Consider the following 25,717-nt stretch of genomic DNA (forward strand, 5'->3'; position numbering starts at 1 on the left):
CACCCGTACGATAAATCACATTGCCTTGCAAAGACATGGAGGGGGTGGTTAAATTAGTTAACCCCTGAAAACGGGCATTGGGATTGCGGTGCGCAATTAACCCTTGCCCGGTTGTTGCGATGCAGGCAGCACGTAATATTCGTGCTGCCTGGTATTTTCAATGATTGCTGTGTGCAGCCAGCGCTACTTGTGCTTTTGAGTGGCTGCACACATCAGCAGGGGCTCCCGATATCGGGAGTGGCTAGCGCCACTTAAAGGCAGCCTGCACCTCTTAAAGGGGAGGTCCACTGTGGCTGCAGGAAATGGTGGAAGTCAATTGGCAACATAGTGAAGCATGATGATGATGGGAACTCTGGAACTTTTAATGAGCAACAATTTGGCTGCTCAAAGTTTGGGGGACTCTTATATTTTCAAAATATAAGATACGGGTCTGAACAGAGATCAGAAATCGCACACGTAAAACACAGATGTAGGTCTTGTCGTTATGTTTAAAAACTGTTGTTTCATTATAAAATATTGAATAAAGGTTGCTCAAAACTACATCCCACATCCTCCAATCTGCACGCTAGATCCCACCAATCTGCCAATCTGAGTTTGTATCGGGCCTGCGAGACAGTGTGCACCAAGATTCTCTGATGATACACTAGAAGCCTTGGTGTAAGAGGTAGACCGAAGGAGGGGCATCCTATATCCGCAGGGGGGGCAAGAGATCCTCCAGACATATGCTCCCGAGTTAGTGGGAGACAGTAGGAGACGAGGTCAATGCCAGGTGCATAGCACCACGAACGTGGATGCAGTGCAGGAAGAAGTTCAATGCTTTGACACAAGTGGTCATGTTGAGTGAGGCCAACTGTCAAGTTGGATCTCCTGCCAACTGTATCACTAGCCGCATCCACTGCTCCATGCACTACAGCCCTATCACCCACATACCAACAAACTCTTTCAATCAGTACTCAACTCTTCCAATCAGATGCTTCCTCTCACCCTCACACATTACCACTGTTGCAAGCCGCACACCCATAACTCACAGGTCACACACACTGGCAGCTATTCGACCATGACAGCCACTTCACCCAAACATCCTGCAGGACACTCACTGGCATAATTCCTGCTTTCTTGCAGGAGAAGGTGGCACATAACAGGAGGCAGCAAGTGGCAGTGGCTCCATGCAACATGAACCTGCTGTCCTCTCAGGATGACAGCATTTATATCCCACCCCTGCCACTCCTCCAGTGCCCTTGTTGTTGCCTGTCGGCTAACCAGCCCACTCCCTGTGGAATATTGAAAGTTTATTATAGGAACATAAGTAGGCCATTTAGCCTCCTGAGCTTGTTCAGCCATTCAATGAAATCATGGCTGATCTGTGACCTAACTCCATATTCCCGTCTTAGCCACATATTCCTTAATATCTTTGGTTAACAAAAATCTATCAATCTCAGATCTAAAATTAACAATTGAGTTATTATCAACTGCCGTTTGCAGAAGAGAGTTCCAAACTTCTACCACCCTTTGCGTGTAGAGGTGTTTCCTAATTTCACTCCTGAAAGTCCTGCTTCAAATTTTTAGGCTATGTCCTCTTGTCCTAGTATTCAAGTATAGGAGACCTCCAAAAACAGGTACAAATGCATCAGCAGCCAGAAGCAATAATCCAGCAACTAGTCTGCAACTCCTGCATGATCCCTTTAAATTGTGCTAGTGGGGGGTCCTCCATGCCATTTATGACCTGTTCAGCTGTGCACGGTTAAGACAGTGGGCTCGATTTTGGCGTCGGGTTTCCGGCGGGTTTCCAGCGGGGGGGCCCGGAAAATCCCGATATCCGGTCACGTGACCGGATTGCGACGAAATCCCGGCCACTTCCGGGTACCGCGCTGACGTGCGGGGCTGCGCGCGCAAGCCCCGCTGGTGGGAATCCCGCAGGCAATTAAAGCCAGCGGGGTTCCACTTGAGTGTACTTACCTTGCTTGTTGAGGTCAGTTAATGAGCTGAATCAGCTGTCATAAGAGGAAGTGTGGGATTTTAGGTTCAAGGCAGTGAGCTTCACACACTGGGGGAAACAGTCTCTCTCCAACCAGGCGTGTTGCAGCCAGCAGCCTGTGGCAGGTGCCAAGGTGCACTCCACGGGGGACAGCCCTCACCCACGTAGGAGGCCACCACGTCACATAGGGCAACCCCTGCCCCCCACCACCCCCCGCCAAGCCAGAGGACAGACCGACACAAAACCGCAGCCCCAGTCCGAGGAACCACCCACCTACCCTGCACAACCCCTCAGACCAACACCTGCCAGATGGGTGGTGTGTGGACACCCTCGGAGGACGAAGAGCATGACCAGCCCCAGCAGCCTCGCAGTCCACGCCGTCCGCCGCAGAGACGTGGATCCCCCCAACACGGTGTTGTTGCACGCCCACCTGCACAGCAGGAGGGAGGGCTACCGCAGAGAGAGACGCATCGCAGAGGGCACTACCCTCGCCACAGGGTCCACAGACCGAGGCGCAGCTCCCCGGACCTCTCTGAGCAGCAGTGCACAGGGAGGCGCAGATTCGCTCGACATGTAGTCGTGGAGATCTGCAGGCTCTTTCATGCCGAGCTGCTCCTGGATGGCCCCAGCACCAACTGCTTACCTGTCGCTGTCAAAGTCACCACTGCCCTCCACACCTTCTCCTCCGCATCCTTCCAGGGTGCAGCCGGCTACACCGCTGATGTCTCTCAGTCGTCTGCGCGGACGAGCCCTGCAAATACACCTGCACCTACTCTGCAGTAACACGATGGGTGGCATCAGTGGTGGGTCCTCATAGTGATACCCAGGAGCGGGCATGATTGGACACAACGGACAGGATTCGCGGAGACATGGCAGTGGTGGTGTCAATATAATGTGTGCTGTTTGTTGCTCTGAAATTCAATATAGGTAACACCCAGGACAAACCCTCAGACACCCTTGTGCACCCCCTTCATGCTCACGACACGTTTGCCTTACGCTGCCTACTGCACATATGTGATGCATGCCCTGTGGCTGCAGCACAGGTGGTGGCAGGTTGAGTGAGGCTGGCCGTGAGGGAGATGCACGAGAGGGTGAGTATGGGATGGAGCAATGAGATTGTATGAGGATTGGGTTGCGTGTTAGTGGCAGGATGAGTACTGGCGAGGTGAGTAGGTGGAGGTAAGATGAGGATGGGGTTTGAGTGGGTATGAAGGGTGATATTACAGAATAGTGTTGGCGGTGCCGAAGGAGATGTGGGGTGGGGGCAGTGTTGTGGCAGACGGAGTGTAGGGGAAAGACTTCGTGTTCTCACTGCGGCTGACCTACTGCGGTCATTGCAGCGCCTCCTGCACTGTAAGCAGGTGGGCCATATGTTGGTGGCGCAGGTGACCCCCTCTGCCACCTCGAGCCAGGCCTTCTTGGTGGCAGAGGCAGGCCGCTTCCTCCCGCCCACCGGGTGGAAGATCTGTGTCCTCCCCCTCCTCCTCACCCCATCTGATGATACCTGGGGTGAGGCATCATTAAACTGGGAGCAGCCTTCCCCCTGGGCTGCTCCATGCTGCAATTTGTTCCATTGGTTGCAGCATCTGTCAGTGGAGGACTGCCCCTTTAACTAGAGAGCCTCCAGCTGACAGATCGTACTGCGCATGCGCAGCCCGACCGACGCGCAGGCCAGCGCCGTGGACCCCGGAGGAGCAGGTAATTGATTCCTATTAGTGGGTTGCCTGCTACGATCGCGTGGGCAACCCACTAATTTCGCCGAGCGTGTTGACCACGCTCCCGGAGGACCACCCGCTGGGAACCCGCAGGCCTGCTAACTTCGAGCCCAGTGTGTTGGCTGGAGCGTGGAGTTCCAAAATAGCAGCGGTCCCTTTAAATCAGCGTTGCGCACTGATTTACATCATAATCTCCCTACTTTACATGCTGCCGGCATTTGTTAGGTGCAATCCCCTTTACCAAGATGGCGTTCTGTGCATGTCATGCTGGAAGTGTGCCTGTGCATCTTGGACGCCATTTTCGGGGCTCAGGTGTCCGCGTTGCGCCTACAGATTAGATGCTACGTGACCCAATTTAGCTCTTATGTTGTTTGCAGTTGAGCTCGATGTTATAAATTATGTTCCAAGACTGTAAATATATTTTGTTAGTTTTATATTTTTACCTGAACTTTAGTGGCACCTTCAAACATTACAAACACACTAGCACCATTGTGAAAATAAAAAAATAGAATTTCACAGCACACTGTAAATCAATGGTAAACTGTATACTTCAGCACATCAGCCTTCCTGGATTTTTGAGGTGCCCAAGGGGATGTGCAAGGGCAGCCTTTGGATATTTTTTGCAAATGTGAGCTTCTTTCCTATCCCATTTTTTTCCACAAAAAACAACTGAATTTCAGGTTTTTTTCAGCTTCAACTGTAGCCCAAAATTCCTCTCAATGCAATGTAGGGGACTATTTGTTTTTCTCTACGAATAACGTTTATTAAATTACAGAAATGTGTACCTTTGAAACGTGATATGAGAATATAATTTTGTTATCAAACCATTATTTACAGAGATAAACAGGGGTATTCATTCTCTTGTTTTCATCAAAAGATTAATTTTGGACCATGTTACTTCAGATTGGGCTTTCCCATTGTCTCTAGCAATCACAACACATTTCTTCAAATGTTCTATTCACTAAATAAAGAACTTAATTTAATATTTAAAAAAAAATGTGTGTCCTTAAAACTACAATGTTAATGCAAATCTCAGAAGTGTTATTAAGATTTATTTTCTTCTTCCCTTCCTTCAAAGATTCTTCTCCATCCAGAATGATATGACCAAAATACAATGCAAATTTGAAATGATTGTCAGATTGCACCATATAATCATTGAAGTGTATCACACAACCTTTTATTCCACAATAAAAGATTAATGTTACTGAATGAAAAGCCAGGCTCCTGTAGCCTCATTGTAGTAAGAGTAGCCAATTCAATGGAATGCTGTTTTATATATAATACATCAGGAGAGGCAAAAAATATTGCTTATAATCTGTTAAGCAGCCAGCAGGAATGTCAACATCAGCGCTGCTTGGGTTTGTACTCACACAGGCTTTGTGGATCCAAAAGAAGCTGCTGAATAATAATGTGCACAAACATTTCACTCTCTTCATACAATATTGCAGATCCACAAATGTTTTATTTTCCTGGAATTTTTGAGAAGTGGGATCTAAACAGGCACAAATTGAGTAGAGAAGAATCTTTTCTATATCATCAGATTTGCATATAAATGAGTTTGGCTGCACATCCTATTTATTTTATGATAGCACCAGCCATGAATATTGGGGTGAAATTCCTTGCGATCTTTGGCAGTAATGTCATAGTTACGGCATTATAGCACTGCTGAATGGATCGAGGTAATTTGGGTTTCAGCCCATTATACCGCTTGTGTGAGGCTATTGCATTAAATGTAAATTTTCTTGATCTTTTTGCCAGCTTTGAGAATCTGACTGTCCAACCCATATGCATAGGAGCACCAATCACCCGGTGGCACTGTGCATGAGAAACTTCTGCTTTAACGCACTATTGCACTCTGGATAAATTAGACCGATATAAACCAGGCGTAGCTGTTCCTCCAGTCACCTTTTACAAGCATTAGTTGGACTTTAAGAGCACTCTCTTCCCCCATGCCTCCCCCATCACCACCACCTAACCCTAACTCTAACCCTAACCCTACAGTCTCAACCTACCCCTACCTGCTGCAAGGGCCACCGAAATCAGATTGTGCAGGATGTTTTCAACCATTAGTCAGCTACAGTGGCATACTGCACCATCACTGCCGTCTGTGCCAGTTGCCAAGAAAGTGATCTTCCTTGAAACCACTACTAACCTTAGCACATGACTACTGAGCAGCCCTCGATGCCACAGCAGGACTGCATCAATATTCATCACCAGAGTATAAATGTCCACACCAGTCTCCCTCAGAGCACAATGCCTGCGGATGGTGGCAGGAGCGACCAGGCTGCTCAGGAACTCCCTTCAGAGATGCAGCCACATCTTCCAGGAGAGCTTGTAGACCTTCTTGTGAAAAATGCACAGTCCTTTGGTGACTTGCTGACCTGTCATGGTGCCCTTAGCTGGACTGTGACTGATCATGGTTCTGGCAGGAGGCACTTCAGATGAAGGTGGGAGATGCAAAGGGGTTGAGGAAAGAATCTTTGCAGTTTCCCCTTGCTGTTCTCAAGTGCTCTGATGGAGAATGCAGTCAATGACAGGGGCTACGCTGCTTCTGTATTGAAATTTTCTGGGGCCTATGCTGCTCACAGTGCCTTTGCAATGCTAATACAACACAACTAACGCCACTTTGTATGCAAATGACTTACCCAGGAAATTTCCATGTTACTCCCCTTGCTGATTAATTGAGTTGTTTTCTGGCATTATAACAATGCTATGGACATCAAGGAAATTCAGGGCTGTATTACATTTATTTATATAAGTGCATGTTGCTTTATTTTAAGACATTCTTATGTAGTTCTAACTTCCCACAGCTACTTCTCTGATCCATTGCACAGTTTTATTATAGTTAAAGAATATAGTTATGACTGTATGGAGGAAGAGAGACAATAACAGCAAACTTTCTGGCTAACTAACCAGAACTTATAATGGCAACAACCAAACTATGTGGTGTGTTTCAGTATCACCACAATTACACATGCAGGGCTCCAGGTCTACTTTTCCCTCTGGTGCTTGGACCAGAAGCATTTATATTTTAGTTAAATATAGCAGGCACATGGGAACAACACCACCTGCACGTTCCCCTTGAAGTCACACACCATCCCGACTTGGAAATATATCGCCGTTCCTTCATCGTCGCTGGGTCAAGATCCTGGAACTCCCTTCCTAACAGCACCGTGGGAGAACCTTCACCACACGGACTGTAGCGATTCAAGAAGGTGGCTCACCACCACTTTCTCAAGGGCAATCGCCTTGCCAGCGATGCCCACATCCCATAAACGAATTTTAAAAAAAAATGTTATTGGCTGGAGGACATACACAAGCACTTTTAATGATCATGGTCACCTCCAGAGGAAAGAATGTGTCCAGCCAATCAAATGGCAAAGAACTGAAGATTGACATGGTTTTGTCATAATCATAGATATGATCATATCAATTTTTGATGCTTTTTCCATACCAAACAGGAAGGGGCTGCTGATGAATCAGTAAACTCAATGGGATCCAGAACTTACTAATGGTTAATTAATCTGTCTATCTGTAGCTATGCACCTCTGACTCATCTTCAGGTTAGTTTATAGTTATTAAAATGTTAAAACCCCTGAAGAAATTTAGCACAGACAGAAATTTAACAAATAAGAAAGGAAGAATGTTTATGTATAGCATCTTATCACATCTCTCAGAAACATCTCAAAGTGCTACACATGCAATGAATTGCTTTGAAGTTCAGTTATTGTTATGTAAGTAAACATAGCAGCCATTTTACAGATAGCAAGATTCCACAAGCAGAATGAAATGAATGATCAGTTAATTTTTTGTGGTAAACTTTGACCGGGACATCAGGAGGACTCCTGGCTTTTTTTTTCAATTCATGTAATGGGATCTTTAAAAATATATTTAATGAAACAATACTACAAGCACTATTCTAAAATAAGTACGCCTGTTTTTTGTTTGATTTTTAGCCGACAATCTTTGGTACATTGACGAAAGAGAAACCTTCGTCAGACCACAAAAGGGTGAGTCAACTCTTAATTTTCAGAATTTTTAAAAATCATGTAAATTTTAACCATGTTAAATTAATTTATTACATGAACTCTGCTAAGAGAGATCAAGGTTCTGAAATTCTGCAGCGGTTCTGCCAGTCACCATAACTCCAGTGGGAGAACGGTGGAATCTTCAGGAAAACAGCATACACGGCTGCTGGAGTTATGGTTTGGGGACCATTAGAACTATTGCAGAATTTCAGGGCTCATGTGTTTGGATATTCATATACCATGCCCCCAGATTTTTAGATTTAAGCTTGAGCTAAGCTTAAAATGGCAAAACTTTTTATTCTACTATTCTCTGAATGCGAGGGGTGGGGGAATAAATGCTTTGTAAAATAAAAATTGTTTTGGTGGAAAATAGTTTTCAAAAGGTCAAATCACAGCATCTTTATTTTTCTTTATTACATTCAGTAACATCAACTCTTGAGAAGTTGCATCCGATTTAATCAATTTCACAAATTATGCCATTGCCAATATTATAACCTGAAGTAGGGAATATTAATAATATATAGAGAATAATATGTTGCATAATAACTTTTAGTGTGCCATGTAAGAGTATCAAAACAAGATTAAAGCTGTCTTTTTACTATATCTTTGCCAATATTTGTGACAAGTTGTTGCAAAATTCCCAGTATAAATGGGAATTGCGTTCCCGCTTATCTGCAATTTTGGCAAGTGCGCTATTTTACATCCATTCAAATGAATCAACAAAAATTGTGAAGATTGGGTGTCTAAATTCCTGATTTGCATTCCCGATGGACAAAGCTCTGTACCAAGAGGGTAAACTCGAAAAGTGATCCCTATTGCGTATTTATAACACCACAATCCAATACAAACAGCAATTAGATGAATGGCCAGTTAATCTGTTTTTGGTGTTATTGATTGAGGGAAGAATATTGGTCAGAACACTTGGAATAATATTCAAGTAGAATCATGGGATCTTTAACATCCCACCCAAACTATTAGACCAGGCAGACAGTTCCTCAGTTTAACATTTTATCTAACAGTGCAACGCTCCCTCAGTACTGCAATGGAGAGTCAGCCCAGGTTATGTATTTAAGTTCAGGAGTGGGGCTTGAATGTACCACCTTCTGAATCAGAGGCAACAGTTCTGCCAACTGAGTCAAGCTGATACAGGGGCTCGATATTAGGAGGGCGGCGGGTTCGCGGTATATTCGGGGTGATTGGGCGCGTGGGTAACGCGCCCGGTGAAATCAGTCTGCCCCGCGCACGATCGCAGCCTAATTGGATCCACTTACCTGGTCTTCCGGGTTTCCCGCTGCTGAGCTGCGCGTCGGGCGGACTGCGCATGCACAGTAAGGTCTGTCAGCTGAAGGAGCTCTATTTAAAGGGGCCGTCCTCCACTGACTGATGCTGCAACAAATAGGAAAAAATACAGCATGGAGCAGCCCAGGGGGAAGGCTGCTCCCAGCTTTAATGATGCCTCACTCCAGGTATCATTGGATGGGGTGAGGAGGAGGGGGAGGACAGAGATCTTCCCCCCGGCAGGCGGGAGGAAGCGGCCTGCCTCTGCCACCAAGAAGGCCTGGCTCGAGGTGGCAGAGGAGGTCACCTGCACCACCAACATATCGCGCACCTGCATACAGTGCAGGAGGCGCTGCAATGACCTAAGTAGGTCAGCCAAAGTGAGTACACTTACTCATTCCCCTACACTCCGTCTGCCACATCACTGCCCCCACCCCACACCTCCTTCTGCACTGCCAACACTACTCTGTCACATCACCCCTCACACCCACTCAAACCTCATCCTCAACTTACCTGCACTTACTCACCTCGCCAGTACTCATCCCGCCACTACCACTCAACCCAATCCTCATACAATCTCATGGCTCTATCTCATACTCACCCTCTCATGCATCTCTTTCACGGTCAGCCTCACTCAACCTTCCACTACCTGTGCTGCAGCCACAGGGCATGCATCACATATGTGCAGTAGGCAGCGTAAGGCAAATGTGTCGTGAGCATGAAGGGGATGCACAAGGGTGTTTGAGGGTTTGTCATGGTTTTTACTTATATTTAATTTCTGATCAACTAACATCACATATTATATTGGCACCACTACTGCCACGTCTTTGCGAATCTTGTCTGGTTTGTGCAATAATGCCCTTTCCTGAGGATCACAATGAAGACCCACAACTGATGCCACCCATTGTGTCACTGCAGACTGGGTGTAGGTGTATTTGCAGGGCTCCTTTGTGCAGACGACTGAGAGACGTCGGCGATGTCCCCGGTGGCACCCTGGAAGGATGCGGAGGAGAAGTTGTTGAGGGCAGTGGTGACTTTGACAGCGACAGGTAAGAAGATGGTGCTCGGGCCAGCCGGGAGCAGCTTGGCATGAAGGAGGCTGCAGATGTCCACGACTACATGTCGAGTGACTCTGAGCCTCCGTGTGCACTGCTGCTCAGAGAGGTCCAGGAAGCTGAGCCTCGGTCTGTGGACCCTGTGGCGAGGGTAGTGCCCTCTGCGACACATCTCTCTCTGCCTTTGCCCTCCCTCCTGCTGTGCAGGTGGATGTGTCACAGCACTGTGTTGTGGAGCTCCACGTGTCAGAGGTGGCCGGCGAGGCTGGTGATGCTGTTCGCCCTCCGAGGAGGTTATGACTGCAGCTACGGCGGCCCCCATCCGGAAGATGTACATCTGAGGGGATCCGCAAGGTAGGTACATGTCTCTGGACCCCGGGGTAAGTGTGCAATTTGTTGACTTAATAAATTAATTGTTAGGAGGAGGGTGGTGGAGGCCAAACTTTGTCCCAAGTGACAGAGTGGCCTCCTGCAATAAGTGAGGGTCTCCCCTCCCTACCTGTCAAATGGACCTCTGCAGCTCCCACAGGCTGATGGCTGCAACAGTATGGGAAACAGTCCCAGTTGTTTGTAAAATCCCACTCCTCCTGAAATATCTCCTTAATCAGGTCTGTTAACGACCTGAAATACCAGAATAAATACTGTTAAGTGGCACCCTGCCGGCTTTAATTGCCTGCGGGAGTCCCACACGTCAGCGTGTTTGTGGGGAACCCGGAAGTGGGCGGGTTGGAGCCGGGCTCCCGACCCGCTCTGGGATTCCCCGATTTTCGGAGCCCCCCGCCAGGAACGCACCCGATAGCGGGTGCTAATATATGAATACTGTTTTGAATTCACATCTACTTCTCTGGCAAAATTAGTGAATGGAGGAAAACATATCCCACTGTTACTGAAAGTGGTACGAGGAGACAAAAACAGGTGCAATTTGCCATTCAGAGATACAACTTTTTTTAACAAGAAGGATTGAACATTGGGCAGTCTCTGTTAAAGGCATGCACTCCTCCCTGCCCAATTTTCCTTTGTACATTCTGCCCAGACGCTAAAGAGTCTGTCCCCCATATCTGTAGTGAGTTAGCTGGATGAGAATTGAAGGTACAATTTGGCCCAGTTAGGTCATCTCAGGCACTTCTTGTCTATAAATATTCTACAGTTTATTTTGTATTTTCTCCTGTTCCTTCTTTAGGACTCCCTTTGCTCCCACTATATCCTGGGCAATGAGGGCGAGCAGGAGACCTGCTCCCAGGCCTCTGTCAAAGCTGCTCTGTAGCATGTCAGTACGAGATGAGTAGGAACAGTTCAGAGTGACGCACCAGGAAGTAGCTGGTACCCACTCGGTGCTTCCCTTTGAAAGCACCGTCGAGATAGGGAGCTGACTCACATACACCTCCTGTCGGCCACTCATAGGGTAATAATGGCAGAGGCCTAGGAATGGGTCACCTGTTCACTTTCCTGACTGAGGATGATTTATGGTTCAGGAAGACCACAGAATGGAAAGTGTAAGAAATAATAAATACCTGAAAAATTGAAAAGAAAATCTTCAATCAGAGTACAAAATAAAGAGGGCGAGAGTCAAATAATGTTAAGAGCAGTATTGAATTGAATTGAATTACAATTATGTGGGAGTGATCACAAGGCAGTTACCTAATAGTGACATTTCTGTTCCAATTTGTAAGCATCATCTGTAATCTGAAACAAGAGTGAGACTATGAAGTCGCTTTCTTCTGTCTGTTACTGGATACAGTATAAACTGGTTCAGTTTTTAAGTGAGTTTTGTGACATTTTTGGTCTGTTTTTCTGCTTGCAGTGACTGGTACTGTAGTAAGTAACTGTCAGTGCACTGACTCATGGATGTTGATGCAAAATGGAATTTAAAACTACTGAAAATATTATAATGCCATACAATTACAAATATACAGATTCGTTTGTGTTTTGTTTTTATTGAAAATAATGAGAAATAATTAAAAATATCAATTTTTGGTACATTTCATTATTCATTTCGGCTCTATGTATGCCTATTTTCTCCCATCACCCAAGATCGGTTTGTATTGCCAAGACCATAGGACACAAACTGGCAGGAATAGGAGCAGCAAAGCCGCACGATCCAAGCCGGCACTGGTTGTGGGAGTAGCTAACCCACAGAACTCAACAAGACTGATACTATTCAAAAAGTGATAAAAAATGACAGTGGTAAATTTTAAAATTTAGAAACAAGCAACTTACGTATTGTAACACAGGGAGCTAATCTGGGTGCATGCATCGGGAACATACTCATAAGCCATGTTTCAGTCTTTTGCTAATGATTATGAGTGGTACCATAAGATTATCTGGTTATTCATCTAATTTCCCTTTGTGGGGACATTGCTGATCCAGAATAACTGATGCATTTGCCTTCAGTCAATGTACTCTAAATATTATGTAAAATGTTTTGAGATGTTTATACAATTTGATATGATGCTATATAAATTAAATAAGCTCCCATGGATAGATGATATTTATCCCAGAATGCTGAGAGAGACTAGGGAGGACAATTGTGAGGCACTGACAATCATTATGAGGGGGTTATTGTACATTGGTGAGTTACCAATGGATTGGAATCAGGCTAACCTGGTGCCCATGTTCAAATAGGGGGACAAAACAGACACAGACAACTGCAGACCTATTAGTCTTACAGCAGTAAACATAAATCCTGCCTGACGAATCTCTTCAACTCAGCCAAGGAAATGACAACCCAAGTGTACCTTGACTTCCAAAAGACATTTGACAAATTAGTTAAACATAAAGCTGTAGGAATTCAGGGTAAATCCTAGTGAATGAACAAGAAATTGACTGAAGGATAAAAAAACAACAAACACTGGTTAAAAGAATTATGTTGGGGTGAGGGAAATTTCTGAGTGGGGTGTCCCAAGGCTCAGTACTGGCACCTTTGCTGTTCCTAATTTACATAAATGACATGCATTTAGATACTTAATGCAAAAGTGGTCAAATGTACTGATGATATCAAGCTAGGAGGGGCAGTGAAATCAGTTCAGAAATTGGATAAAATATAAATGGACAGAGCAGTGGCATATGAAATTTAATGCAGACAAATGTTATGTGCTACATATAAGAAGGAAAAGTAAACAACAAACATACTCCATGAATGGATTTGAAATTATGAAGGATGAAGCTGAAAGCGACCTAGGAGTCTTAGTACACTCAATGTTCAATGTGTATAATTAGGGTAGAGTAGCAATCAACAAAAAGCCAATAGAATGTTAAACTACATCATCAAAACAGTAGAATACAAGTCAGAGGAAGATGTGACCAAAGTGTATAGTACACTGGTCAGACCACAATGAGATCCCCTCTCATTCTTCTAAACTTGAGTGAATACAGGCCGAATCGACCCAATCTCTCCTCATATGACAGTCCTGCCATCCCAGGAATCAGTCTGATAAAGTCCCACATAAGAGGTTAGTGTGCAAAATTAAAGCACATTGGATTGGTGGTAATATATTGGCATGGATTGAAAATTGGTTAACAGACAGGAAACAGAGAGTAAGAATCAATGGGTCTTTTTCGGTGTGGCAGGCAGTGACTAGTGGGGTACCGCAGGGATCAGTGCTTGGGCCCCAGCTAGTCAAAATATATATCACTGATTTGGATGAGGGAACCAAATGTAATATTTCCCAGATTGCTGACAACACAAAACTATGTGGGATTGTGAGTTGTGAGGAGGATGCAAAGAGGCTTCAAGGCGATTTAGACAAGTTGAGTGAGTGGGCAAATACATGGCAGATGCAGTATAATGTGGCTAAATGTGAAGTTATCCACTTCGGAAGGAAAAACAGAAAGGCAGAGTATTATTTAAATGGTGATAGATTGAGAAATGTTGATGTACAAAGGGACCTGGGTGTCCTTGTACACCAATCACTGAAAGCAAACATGCAGGTGCAGCAAGCAGTTAGGAAGGCAAATGGTATGTTGGCCTTCATTGCAAGAGGATTTGAGTATAGGAGCAAGGATGTCTTACTGCAGTTATACAGGGCCTTGGTGAGACCACACCTGGAGTATTGTGTGCAGTTTTAGTCTCCTTACCTAAGAAAGGATATACTTGCCATAGAGGGAGTGCAGCGAAGGCTCACCAGACTGATTCCTGGGATGGCAGGACTGTCGTATGAGGAGAGATTGGGTCGACTCGGCCTGTATTCACTCGAGTTTAGTAGAATGAGAGGGGATCTCATTGAAACATATAAAATTCTGACAGGGCTAGACAGACTGGATGCAGGGAGGATGCTTCCCCTGGCTGGGGGGTCCAGAACGAGGGGTCACAGTCTCAGGATACGGGGTAGGACATTTAGGACTGAGATGAGGAGAAATTTCTTCACTCAGAGGGTGGTGAACCTGTGGAATTTTCTCCCACAGAAGGCTGTGGAGGCCATGTCACTGAATATATTTAAGAAGGAGTAGATAGATTTCTCGACACAACAGGCATCAAGAGGTATGGGGAGAGAGCGGGAATATGGTTTGATATAGAGGATCAGCCATGATCATAGTGAATGGAGGAGCGGGCTCGAAGGGCCGAATGGCCTACTCCTGCTCCTATTTTCTATGTTTCTATGACCACACTTAAGAGTACTGTGCCCAGTTCTGGTTGCGAGCCACAAAGTAGACCTTATAGTGACAGTTGTTATCCATTTGAAGCAATGAAGGAGCTACTTTGTTGATTTGTTTGTGATGCGGCACAATAAAATGAGGCAACAGCAAAACTTTCTTCATAAAGAGTTACTGTACTCAAACTATAAACACAACATGACTACACAGTTTGAATGAAAAGGCATTTAGCTGTCTGGCAAGGGATTGAATTATTTTCATTTGCATCTGATCACTGACTTTCCCAAGTGGAGGAGGGGAAGTGTGAGTTAACTGTATCTCTTAGTGACTGTGTACAGAGTGATAGAGACCCGGAATCAGATGACACATACTCATAACTGGGGAAAGGTATATGGTTCAGGGGAATCCTAAAGAGAAGAAGGATTAAAAAAAACAAGAAAAAAAATTGGTAACAAATATCAAAAACAGATCTAAATATATCCACTGTGATACTAGAGTTGATAACTGGTTCAATGAGGGGTTGAACACATCAGTTAAAATATTTTACATTTTTATATGTAATTATTCAGGAATAGTGAGGGCTATACCAAGTTCTACTTGTCTCTTCTTAGCTTCTGCTACACAAAGAATGTAAAATATTGTTATGAGTATGTAATATTATTGTGCCTTGATGGCACATCTCCACCACTGGCACTTGGAGGTAGAAAACAATTGGAAGACTGATCATTGGGCGATCGAGTTATCATCATAGAGTGGATTGTCCCAGAGATCTGATCTGCCTGAGGCTTCTACTGTTTCTAATCTGATAGGAATTCAGAGACTCAATACAGACTGGTTAAATTTGCAGATGTTGCTAAACGGTGAGGGGGAGGGGGAAATTAAGTCTGAGGAAGCAAATAGAGACCTATAAAATGATAAAATTGTAAACTGGCAAAATACAGACAAGTGTACGGTACTGTACATTGGAAGGAAAATTAGGCATCATACATACATATACAGATGGTGTAGAATCAGCTAACATGAAGTTGTAAGGAATACGGGGTGATAGTACACTTGGCATATAACATGTCTAATCACAGTATGGAGTAGCAATAAACAAGGCAAGTAAAATGTTGCACTATATTACCTAATCAGTAGAGAATAAGTCCAATGATATAACGCTAAAATTGTACAGTGCTCTGATTGGACTGCATCTTAGTACTTTGTTCAGTTTTGGTCACCGAGACACAAGGGAAATTCATAGGCCATGGAGATGGTGAAGAGCCATGAAGCCGATCCCTGGTACCTGAGGAAAGGCTGGAGAAACTGGGGCTCTTTAGCCTTGAAAGGAAGTGACTAAGTGAAGACTTTATAGTGATATCTATGCTGCCTATTAAATATTAAATTCAATATGTGGGGCACACGATTTATTGCCACAAAAACTTGCGGTACTTTTTACTCCTGTAGGTGACATTGTGATGGGCCTCTTTAATGTTACAGGTGTCACACGATAGCTGATATTTTATAGTGAGAGTATATCACTCTGTGCAGTTTTGACGCCAGGTTCTCACGATTCGCTCAAAATGATTTCAGCAAAGGTTTTTCATGTGCCACTTCCTTTTTCAGTAACTGAAATTTTTAAATATCCAAAATAAGAGTTTAAACATAATAAAATATTCAAAAGAAATACAAATTTCACAATAACACAATTAAATTTATCCACTGCATTGTCTTTTATATCTTTTAAAGCCTTTATTACAGTTTTTACTTAAAGGCCGCTGCTTTTCTCAAAAGCCTGGGCTTGGACTTGATATTTTTGCCCAGAGCTGTGACTGTGGATTTGGATTGTGCAGTCTGAGCATGTGCAGTGAGTCTAATTTCCCAGGATGCATCAGTGCCATTCAATCAGCTGCACAGATGAAATATTTTTCTTTACCTTCTAGTACTTTACAACAAGTAGCTTTTATTCAAATAATTTTGAAAACCAAAGGCAAATTTCAAAAGCTTTGAGCCAAAATTTACATTGAGTGCTTTTTAAAAAAAACTAGTGAAGCTGTGCGTGTGTGTAAGAGAGAGAGAGAAAGTGACAGTGTTCTGATTACACATCTGTTGTAGCTTTTGTGTTCTGTAAACTTAAGAAAGTATATTAAGCTGAGGGATAGAGAGAGAGAGTTTTTAGGATAGTGTTAGTTCAAAAGCACCAGTTAAATGTTGAAGGCAGCTACTTAGCTCATCTGTGCTTTGTTGAAAAAGAAGGCCAATTCTAATCGCTTATACCTATGAGATAAAGGTTCCAATTTTCTAATACATATGAAACAGATGAAGAGAGAAAGACACAAATAGAAAGAAAGGTGGACAGACAGTTTCTTTCCTCATTCTAATTTGATTTGATTTTGAAAGCAAAGAAAAGGAAGGTAGAAGAAGGGGAGATGGGAAACTGGTTGAGGGCGAGGGGGATTCTGGCCTCTCACCACCTACTCTTGGTTGAAGCGAGTGGGAGAAAGTGGAAGGAGGGTTAAGGGTGAAGTGAATCACAGCAGAATAAGGGGCAGAGGAGGATACAGGGATTGAGCAGGTAGTTCAAAGGGGAAGAGATATGGGTGATGATGGAATAGGGGAGTGGTGGAATGGGCAGTGGGAAGGTAAGGGAGTAGGTAGGAGGGAAGAACTAGTGATTGGGGGAGAGGATGGGAAGGGCGGCCCTGAGGGCCACATTTTCCCCACAACTCTCACCTCAAATGCAGTCATTAGTGGCTACTTCTCCACCATAACATGCTATGCCACCTACCACCCACACCCAAAGGGAAAAAAGAAAAAGACAGTGAAGCAGAAGATGACAAAGAGAAAAGTAAAGAGAGTTCAGGAGAGAGAAACAGAAGAAAAGAGGAACAGAGAACAGATTCACTTAGCAACATGAAGACAAATAAGAAAGTAATCATATTCTCTTGTGCAATGCCATGGAAATCAACCAGTAGCATATTTAATGTACATAGATAAGGTCTGGAATTAATATCTGGAAAATATTTCAAGGTAAGCCAAGACAGTAGAATGAGGTGGGGAGAATAGGCTAAAACTGGTAAGAGGTAAAATTGTGCTAGTGTCAGGAAATTCTTCATGTAATGTGATTAATAGTAGGATTGTGGAGACAAAAACTTTTGATTGACCTGAGGGGCCGAAGGTGGGGGATGATTTTCAACTGCCAGCCACCCGTTTCTTACTTGAAATTACTCTTCCTGGGCCCACTGTGTCCTGTTCGTCCCCCCCCAAACCCCCAGATTGCCTCCCCTCCCTATTCAGGCCTGACCTGCTGGCCGGCTCAGCATGGCCTGCCCCTCCCACAGCTGGTGAGCTGCAGCATTTGGTGCCTGCAGCTTGTCAGCAGCATTTTAATGAGGCCTGAACTGAAAAGGGTTCAGATCCCCCGAGGCCAACTTTAGACGGACAGCGCGCTGCTCTTCCGACCTTGTTTTGGGTGGAAGTGGAAGATCGCCCCAAAGATCTCGTTAGACGATTTAATGGGAGCACAGTAAAAAAAATTTCTAGAAGGTTGAGCCAAGATGGGCTGAATGGCACCCCTCATCTGTGCTTATCTTGAGTAGCATTGCTTTTGGCTGCCCTTGATGTTACAGTTACACGTTGCCCTCCCTTCATTTTTCACTATTCGCAGTATGTTGCACCTGCTGTCAGGATGTGTCCTTAACGTGTCTCCCTCATTGAGAATTCATACCATTCCATTCGAAACGGCATCAGATACCAAATAAACAGTTTCTGGTAATAAGGGTTTCATCTACTATTGGAACAGCACACATCAAATTCTTGAACATAGAGATAATTAATGATTAGTAATACATTTACACACACCTCAGATAGTACTGAGATCCCAGCAGCGACTAACCCTGCTGCGTGTAATACTGCTCCCTCTGATCCCAGCTGCCACAACAGTGGTGTTTATCTGAGATTCGCTTAACCTTTGAGAATTGTTGTTTCCACTGCCCAAAGCATGGGGCAATGGACTGTGAATTATTCAGCTCCCGGAGAAGCCCCTAATGTTTCACTTGATTTCCTTGATAAAATGATTTTTTTGAACAATGTGCTAGGAGCAGTACCTTCTGGTAAAAATGACCTGAGAGGAACTTTAAAATGCTGTTCCTTCCCAAAGTAAAAACATTTCCTTCAGTTAATTGTATGGTCCTTGGGGTTAAAATAACAGAGTAAAGATTTTTTTTTCATTTATTGCTGTTGGTCAAGAAGTTTGAAGAATAGTCTGGAAAAAAATCTTGCTGGCAAAGAATTTTAAGTAGTTCTCACAATATATATGCTTCCAACCTATAATTCTCTACTACTCTATGTAATTCATCCAATTCATTGTATAAATAGCTGCAAAATAAGATAAAAGAACCTCAGTCAGCCTCAAGCCATATATTTTTTTAACAACAGACTATTTGTAAAAGTTTTAACCTGTAAATTACTGAAAATAATTCCCCGTAAAATAAGAATTGTTTCACTTGACATTTTATACAAAGTTTTATGTAAAGCTTATCCATCATAAAAGGGGTCAAATAAACCTAAAAGGCAGATAGTAGTAGCAATGTTGTACAAAAAGAAGGAGATATAAATATGTATATAGAACATGATTCACACCATTCAGGTTGTTTTTTTCCAGATAAAGAAATTAATATATTTGCATTAATTTCTTGTTACAATAAATGGTAGGGTGGACACACCTAATGTTGTTGGAGGGAAATCGTGAAGCCCTGGAGCAAAATTATTTTATTTTCATGTTTTGTAAGCATGCCCTCATAGGTAACTCCATTCACGTGATAAGTTCATCCGTGGCCGTAAATAACCAAAACTAATCTTTGTCCTTGTGCTTCGTTTCTTTTTTCTCTCTCTGTACAAATATATCCTTGTGTCTTTGTAGTTCTTTGTTCTTTAATCCTGCATGTGTTTCTCTTTCCCTTTCTTTTCCTCTCTCTTTTATGACCATGATTTTATCAGGGAGGGAAGGGGACGGGGGACAGGGGACGGAGTGGAATTCATGACAGGAAACCCGGAAGTACACGTTTCCCGGGCGTCCTTACGATTTTGACGTAAAGACATCTTTTTTTTTTGACGGTTTCCCACCCCAAAGCCGGCCTGATTGACAGGTTGGCCTCAGTCGGACGGGAGAAGAGGAAGGAAGAGGATGCGAACAGGTAAGTCTTAGATGGGGGGGGGGGAGTCATTTGGGAGGGGGTCAGTCATCGTGGGTCATCGGGGGGGGGGGGGTCAGTCATCAGGGAGGCTCTGCCATTGTGGGGGGCTCGGTCATCGTGGGAGGGGTCATTTATTAGGAGGGCTCAGTCATCGGGGGGCTCAGTCATCGGGGGTAATCGGAGGGGGTCAGTCACCAGGGGGTCGGAGATCATGGTGGGAGATTGGAGATTATGGGGGTGGTCGCTGCAAGTAGGCTTGTTGGGCCTGGGGGAAGCACTCCTGCTCCTCTGGGCCCACAAGCTGTGCTATAAAGGCACAGGCACACCTACTGTTTTGGGCCTTCTCGCCTCCTCTCCTATGGCGTGAAGTAGAAGGCCCAGAAATCCCGGCCCCCAGGGGTTAAAAACAAAACATCTGTTAAAATGGAGGCCCACAGCCTCCTTCAAAGCATTTAGTGACCAACCCGCCTCCTGAGAGTGGGTTGGTTGCCTGCCTCTCGTCCCGCCTCCGTTAAAACCGGAAATGGGCAGGTTGGGGGTGGGTTTTAGATTTTAAAAATTTTACTGCCCCCCACCCCCAGCCCCCAAACCACCCGTTTTTCCGATTTACAGTCATGCCTGATGTGTCTGAACTTTTCTCTCTCATATAGGGCTTGAATTTCCAGGGATGTTCTCCTGATTGTCTGCCGTAACTTCAGTGTAAGATCAGTAGAAACCCCAGAGAAATGGAATAAACGTTATTTACACTGTCTCTCTGGAGTTTACGCAAATCTTCTGCCAAGTTGCAGCAGTCAATTGGGAGAACCCCCATGGAAATTCAATCCCATAGTTCTGAGGAGAGATTTTGAGATACTGACAGTATTTCTGCTGCAGCAGAGAAGGCTGAGGATATTTAAAGGATTTTTAAAAAATTATGTGGGGTTTTGATAGTCTGACCGGGGAAATACCACTTCCCTTGGTTGTGGAGTCAGCGATGAGGGATTATCAATTTAAAATTGTCATTAACAGAGTGAGGAGAAAGGTTAGGAGAAATTTCTTTACACAGACAGTTAATGGAGCACAAATTCTTTGGCACAGGGAGTAGTATACGCACAGACCATTTTGTCTTTTAAGAGAAAATGGTTGCAAATTTGAAGCAGAGAAAGATACAGAATTATAGGGAGAGAGCGAGACATTGTTTTGGATTGCTTTAGCAAAGGGCTGATGCATGCATCTTGCTGTGCCCTCCTTCTGAGCTACAAACTACAGTAATCATAGGTGTCTGAACTGCTACCTCTCTTTTCCTGTGTAGCTGAACATTTTTCCTCTCTCTCTAAACTTCTTTCTCCCCCACCCCATGTCTGAGTTTGTTTTTCTCTCCTCCTTGTCTTTCCTTCCCCACCTCTAAACTCCTCTTGCTCCCTCCTTCCCTCGTCTGAATGTGTCTCTCCCCCTTCCTTTTCTGAACTTCTCTCCCTCCCTGTGCTTGGCCACCAAAAAATGCAGAAGATCAACATTTCTTAAAAACTAGTATGTCTCTTTGTGGTGTTGCTCACGGTAAGTCTTGAAAAGTCTTAAATTTCACCTGCTTGGGCCGTCTTTGTGTTGTTGAGTGCTTCTGTCTCCTCTTCTTGTTCTCCTTATTTCCTTACCCCATGTGCTCCTATCTCCATTGTCTGCGGCACGTCGGCTGTCAGTACTACCGCCTCACCTGTCACTCTGTCCCATCTTTTCTGTTACTATTTTTGATTCTGCTATTCATTTATTATTATGTGTCTGACCATCGGCATTCCCCATGCTGTTAATTGTATCCATGTAATTTATATCAATTAGTGTTAATTGTATTCAGGTGGTGGGTATCAATTGGGAACTCTCTTGTATCCATTTATAAGAGAGCTGATCTAGGGGGTGGTAGTGGTAATGTAGATCTCTGTGAATAAAGGCTTGAAGCAACTGAAGACTAAGCTCTAGTATTCTATCCTTCGCCCGTTGACTATTCAGTTTAGCACATGCTGCTCCACTTCTTGTGTCCTCGTCAGCCTTTCATCTCTTGCTTTCCACTTCTCATCCTGTTCTCTTTCCCCTTCATTGCTTCTTCTCACCCTTTTCCCTTCACCCTTGCTCCTTGCCTCTCCTCACCCTTTCCCTCCCTTCTCCCCTTCCCCTCATTTTTATCCCTTACCTGTTTCGCCATTTCACCCTGCCTTTACCCATTCTTTCAGTGTTGCTCTTTACCTCCCTCACCATTGCCCCTTCCTTCCCTCATCATTTACCCCGTCCTTCCCTCTCTCTTCAACTGCTGCTGCTCACCTTTCTTACCCTTTCTCCCTTATTGCTCTTTCCCCTCTCTTTCCTCCTTCCCTTCAGCCTTCCCTTTTCATAGCCCTTTAAAACAGTACCCCCTCATAGCACTTGTGATGTACCTGCCGAGTAATTATTATATAACCGATATAATACAGTGCCATGAGCACTTTAAAAAGAAAAAAGCTAGTTTCCCACCTGCAAAGAGGAGCCAGGCAATCCGTGAGGCAGACGGCCTGAAACTCATTCTATGGAAATGGGCGAGCTGCGACAGGCACCAGCAGCTCGCCCAAATTACTGAAATGAGGCCTGAGGCCCATTTTCAGGTGGGCCTCGGGCCTTCCGGTTGGGATGCATGCTGTGTGCATGCAGTTGGTTATGTGCCCCAAAACGAGCCGTAACCCCCTGCAGTCAGCATCAAGCATTCAAGTACAGCATAACAAGATGCTCCTTCTACTGTGCCCACTTTCACACCATTAGCCTAGGCTAGATTTAAGAACATAAGAACATAAGAAATAGAAGTAGGAGTAGACCATACAGCCACTCGAGCCTGCTCCGCCATTCAATCAGATCATGGCTGTTCTTCGACCTCAACTCCACTTTCCCGCCCTATTCCTTGATTCCCTTAGAGTCCAAAAATCTATCGATCTCAGTCTTGAATATACTCAATGACTGAGTATCCACAGCCCTCTGGGGTAGAGAATTCCAAAGATTGACCACCCTCTGAGTGAAGAAATTCCTCCTCATCTCAGTCCTAAATTGCCCACCCCTTATCCTGAGACTGTGCCCCCTAGATCTAGATTCTTCAGCCAGGGAAAAAGCCTCTCCGCATCTAGCCTGTCAAGACCTCTAAAAATTTTGTATGTTTCAATGAGATCACCTCTCATTCTTCTAAACTCTCGTGAATATAGGCCCATTCTACTCCATCTCCCCTCATAGGACAACCCTCTCATCCCAGGAATCAATCTAGTGAACCTTTGTTGCACCGCCTCTAAAGCAAGTATATCCTTCCTTGGGTAAGGAGACCAAAACTGTACACAGTACTCCAGGTGTGGTCTCACCACAGCCCTGTACATTTGTAGCAAGACTTCCTTACTTTTGTACTCCAATCGCTTTGCAATAAAGGCCAACATGCCATTTGACTTCCTAATTGTTTGCTGTACCTGCATGTTAACTTTCTGTGATTCATGGACAAGGACACCCAACTCCCTCTGAACACCAACATTTAATAGTTTCTCACCATTTAAAAAATATTCTGTTTTTCTATTCATCCTACCAAAGTGAATAACCTCACATTTCCCCACATTATACTCCATCTGCCACCTTCTTGCCCACTCACTTAACCTGTCTATATCCCTTTGCAGACTCTTTGTGTCCTCCTCACAGCTTACTTTCCTACCCAGCTTTGAATCCTCAGCAAACTTGGAAACATTACACTCGGTCCCTTCATCTAAGTCATTAATATAGATTGTAAATAGCTGAGGCCCAAGCACTGATCCTTGCGGCACCCTACTACTTACAGCCTGCCAACCTGAGAATGACCCATTTATTCCTACTCTGTTTTCTGGCCATTAACCAATCCTCAATCCATGCTAATATATTACCCCCAACCCCATGATCCCTTATCTTGTGTAACAATCTTTTGTGTGACACCTTATCAAATGCCTTTTGAAAATCCAAATATATTATACCCAATGGTTCCCCTTTATCTACCCTGCTAGTTAGATCCTCAAAAAACTCTAATAGATTTGTCAAACATGATTTCCCTTTCATAAAACCATGTTGACTCTGCCTAATCATATTATGATTTTCTAAATGTCCTGTTACCACTTCCTCAATAATGGATTCCAGCGTTTTCCTGACAACTGATGTCAGGCTAACTGGCCTGTAATTCCCTGTTTATTCTCTCACTCCTTTCTTGAATAGCAGTATTACATTTGCTACTTTCCAATCCACTGGAACCGTTCTAGCATCTAGGGAATTTTGGAAGATCATAACCATTGCGTCCACTATCTCTGCAGCCTAGGATGTAGCCCATCATATCCAGGGGATTTGTCGGCTTTTAATCCCATTAATTTCTGCAGTACTTTTTTTTTACTAATATTAATTACATTAAGTTCCTCACTCTCATTAGACCCACTATTTCAGGTATTCTTTTTGTGTCTTCTACTGTGAAGACAGATACAAATATTTGTTTAACGTCTCTGCCATTTCCTTATTCCCCATTATTATTTCTCCTTTCTCTGCCTTTAAGGGACCCACGTTTACTTTCGCTAATCTCTTCCTTTTTACATAGTTGTAGAAGCTCTTACAATCTGTTTTTATATTTCTTGTTAGTTTACTCTTATATTTTATTTTCTCCCTCTTTATCAATTTTTTGGTCATCCTTTGCTAGTTTCTAAAACTCTCCCAATCCTTAGGCTTACTACTCTTCTTGGCAACATTATAAGCCTCTTGCTTTAATCTAATACTATCCTTAACTTCTTTAGTTAGCCATAGATGGATCACTTTTCCCCTGGAGTATTTATTTCTCAATAGAATGTATGTTCGTTGAGAATTATGAAATATTTTTTTAAATGTTTGCTATTGCTTATCTACTGTTGCACCTTTTAATCTAATTTCCAAATCTACCTCAGCCAACTAATCCCTCATACCTATGTAATTGGCTTTATTTAAGGTTAAGACTCTAAGTTCTGATTTAAGTACGTCACTCTCGAACTCAATGTGAAATTCTATCATATTATGATCACTCTTCCGCAGATGATCCCTTACTATGAGAGTACTAATCAACCCTGTCTTATTACACAAGACAAGCTCTAAAATAACCTGTTCCCCAGTTAGTTCCACAACTTATTGTTCTAGGAAATTGTCTTGAATGCATTCTATAAACTCGTCCTCCAAACTACCTTTATCAATTTGATTTGTCCAGCCTATATGAAGATTAAAGTCCCCCACGATTATTGCATTACCTTTGATACAAGCTCCTATTATTTCTTGATTAATACTCTGTCCAACAGTATAGCTACTGTTAGGGGGCCTATAAACTATTTCCACCAGTGTTTTCTGCCTCTTGTTATTTCTTATCTCCACCCATACTGATTCTACTTACTGATCTTCCGAGCCAAGATCCTTTCTCACCACTGTCCTTATGTCATCCTTTATTATCAGGGCTACAACCCCTCCTTTTCCATTTTGTCAGTCTTTTCCAAATGTCAAGTACCCTGGAATATTTAGTTCCCAAACTTGGTCTGGTTGCAACCATGTCTCTGTAATGGCTATTCGGTCAAACCCATTTATCTCTATTTGTGCCATTAATTCATCTATCTTGTTACGAATGCTTTATGCATTGAAATAAAGCACCTTTAATTTTAACTTTTTACCATTTTTCCCTGCTTTGGCCTTATTCGCTGATGCACTATTATCGTTAAACTCTCTGTCCCTTCCTGTCATACACTGCTTATCTTTACCTGAATTGCTACACTGCTCTAATACCTTGACTTTTCTCTTTAGATTTCTAAATTTCCTCTCACCTGAACCCCCCCCCCCCCACTTCTTTTAGTTTAAAGCCCCATCTACAGCCCTAGTTATTCAATTCGCTAAGATACTGGTCCCAGCTCGGTTT

The 25,717-nt window shown here is 43.8% G+C and overlaps 1 protein-coding gene across 1 annotated transcript in view; it reads left to right on the top strand.

Annotated features, from left to right (window-relative positions):
* Positions 1-7,671: 7,671 nt before the first annotated feature.
* rasgef1ba (RasGEF domain family, member 1Ba) overlaps positions 7,672-25,717 on the top strand; it is a 230,758-nt gene continuing 212,712 nt past the window's right edge. The window contains exon 1 of the mRNA XM_067990601.1: positions 7,672-7,700. The gene's annotated coding sequence lies outside the window, so the exon portion shown is untranslated. The remainder of the gene's footprint in view (positions 7,701-25,717) is intronic.

Source organism: Heptranchias perlo, chromosome 1 (genome assembly GCF_035084215.1).
Source record: "Heptranchias perlo isolate sHepPer1 chromosome 1, sHepPer1.hap1, whole genome shotgun sequence".
NCBI classification, from domain to species: Eukaryota; Metazoa; Chordata; class Chondrichthyes; order Hexanchiformes; family Hexanchidae; genus Heptranchias; species Heptranchias perlo.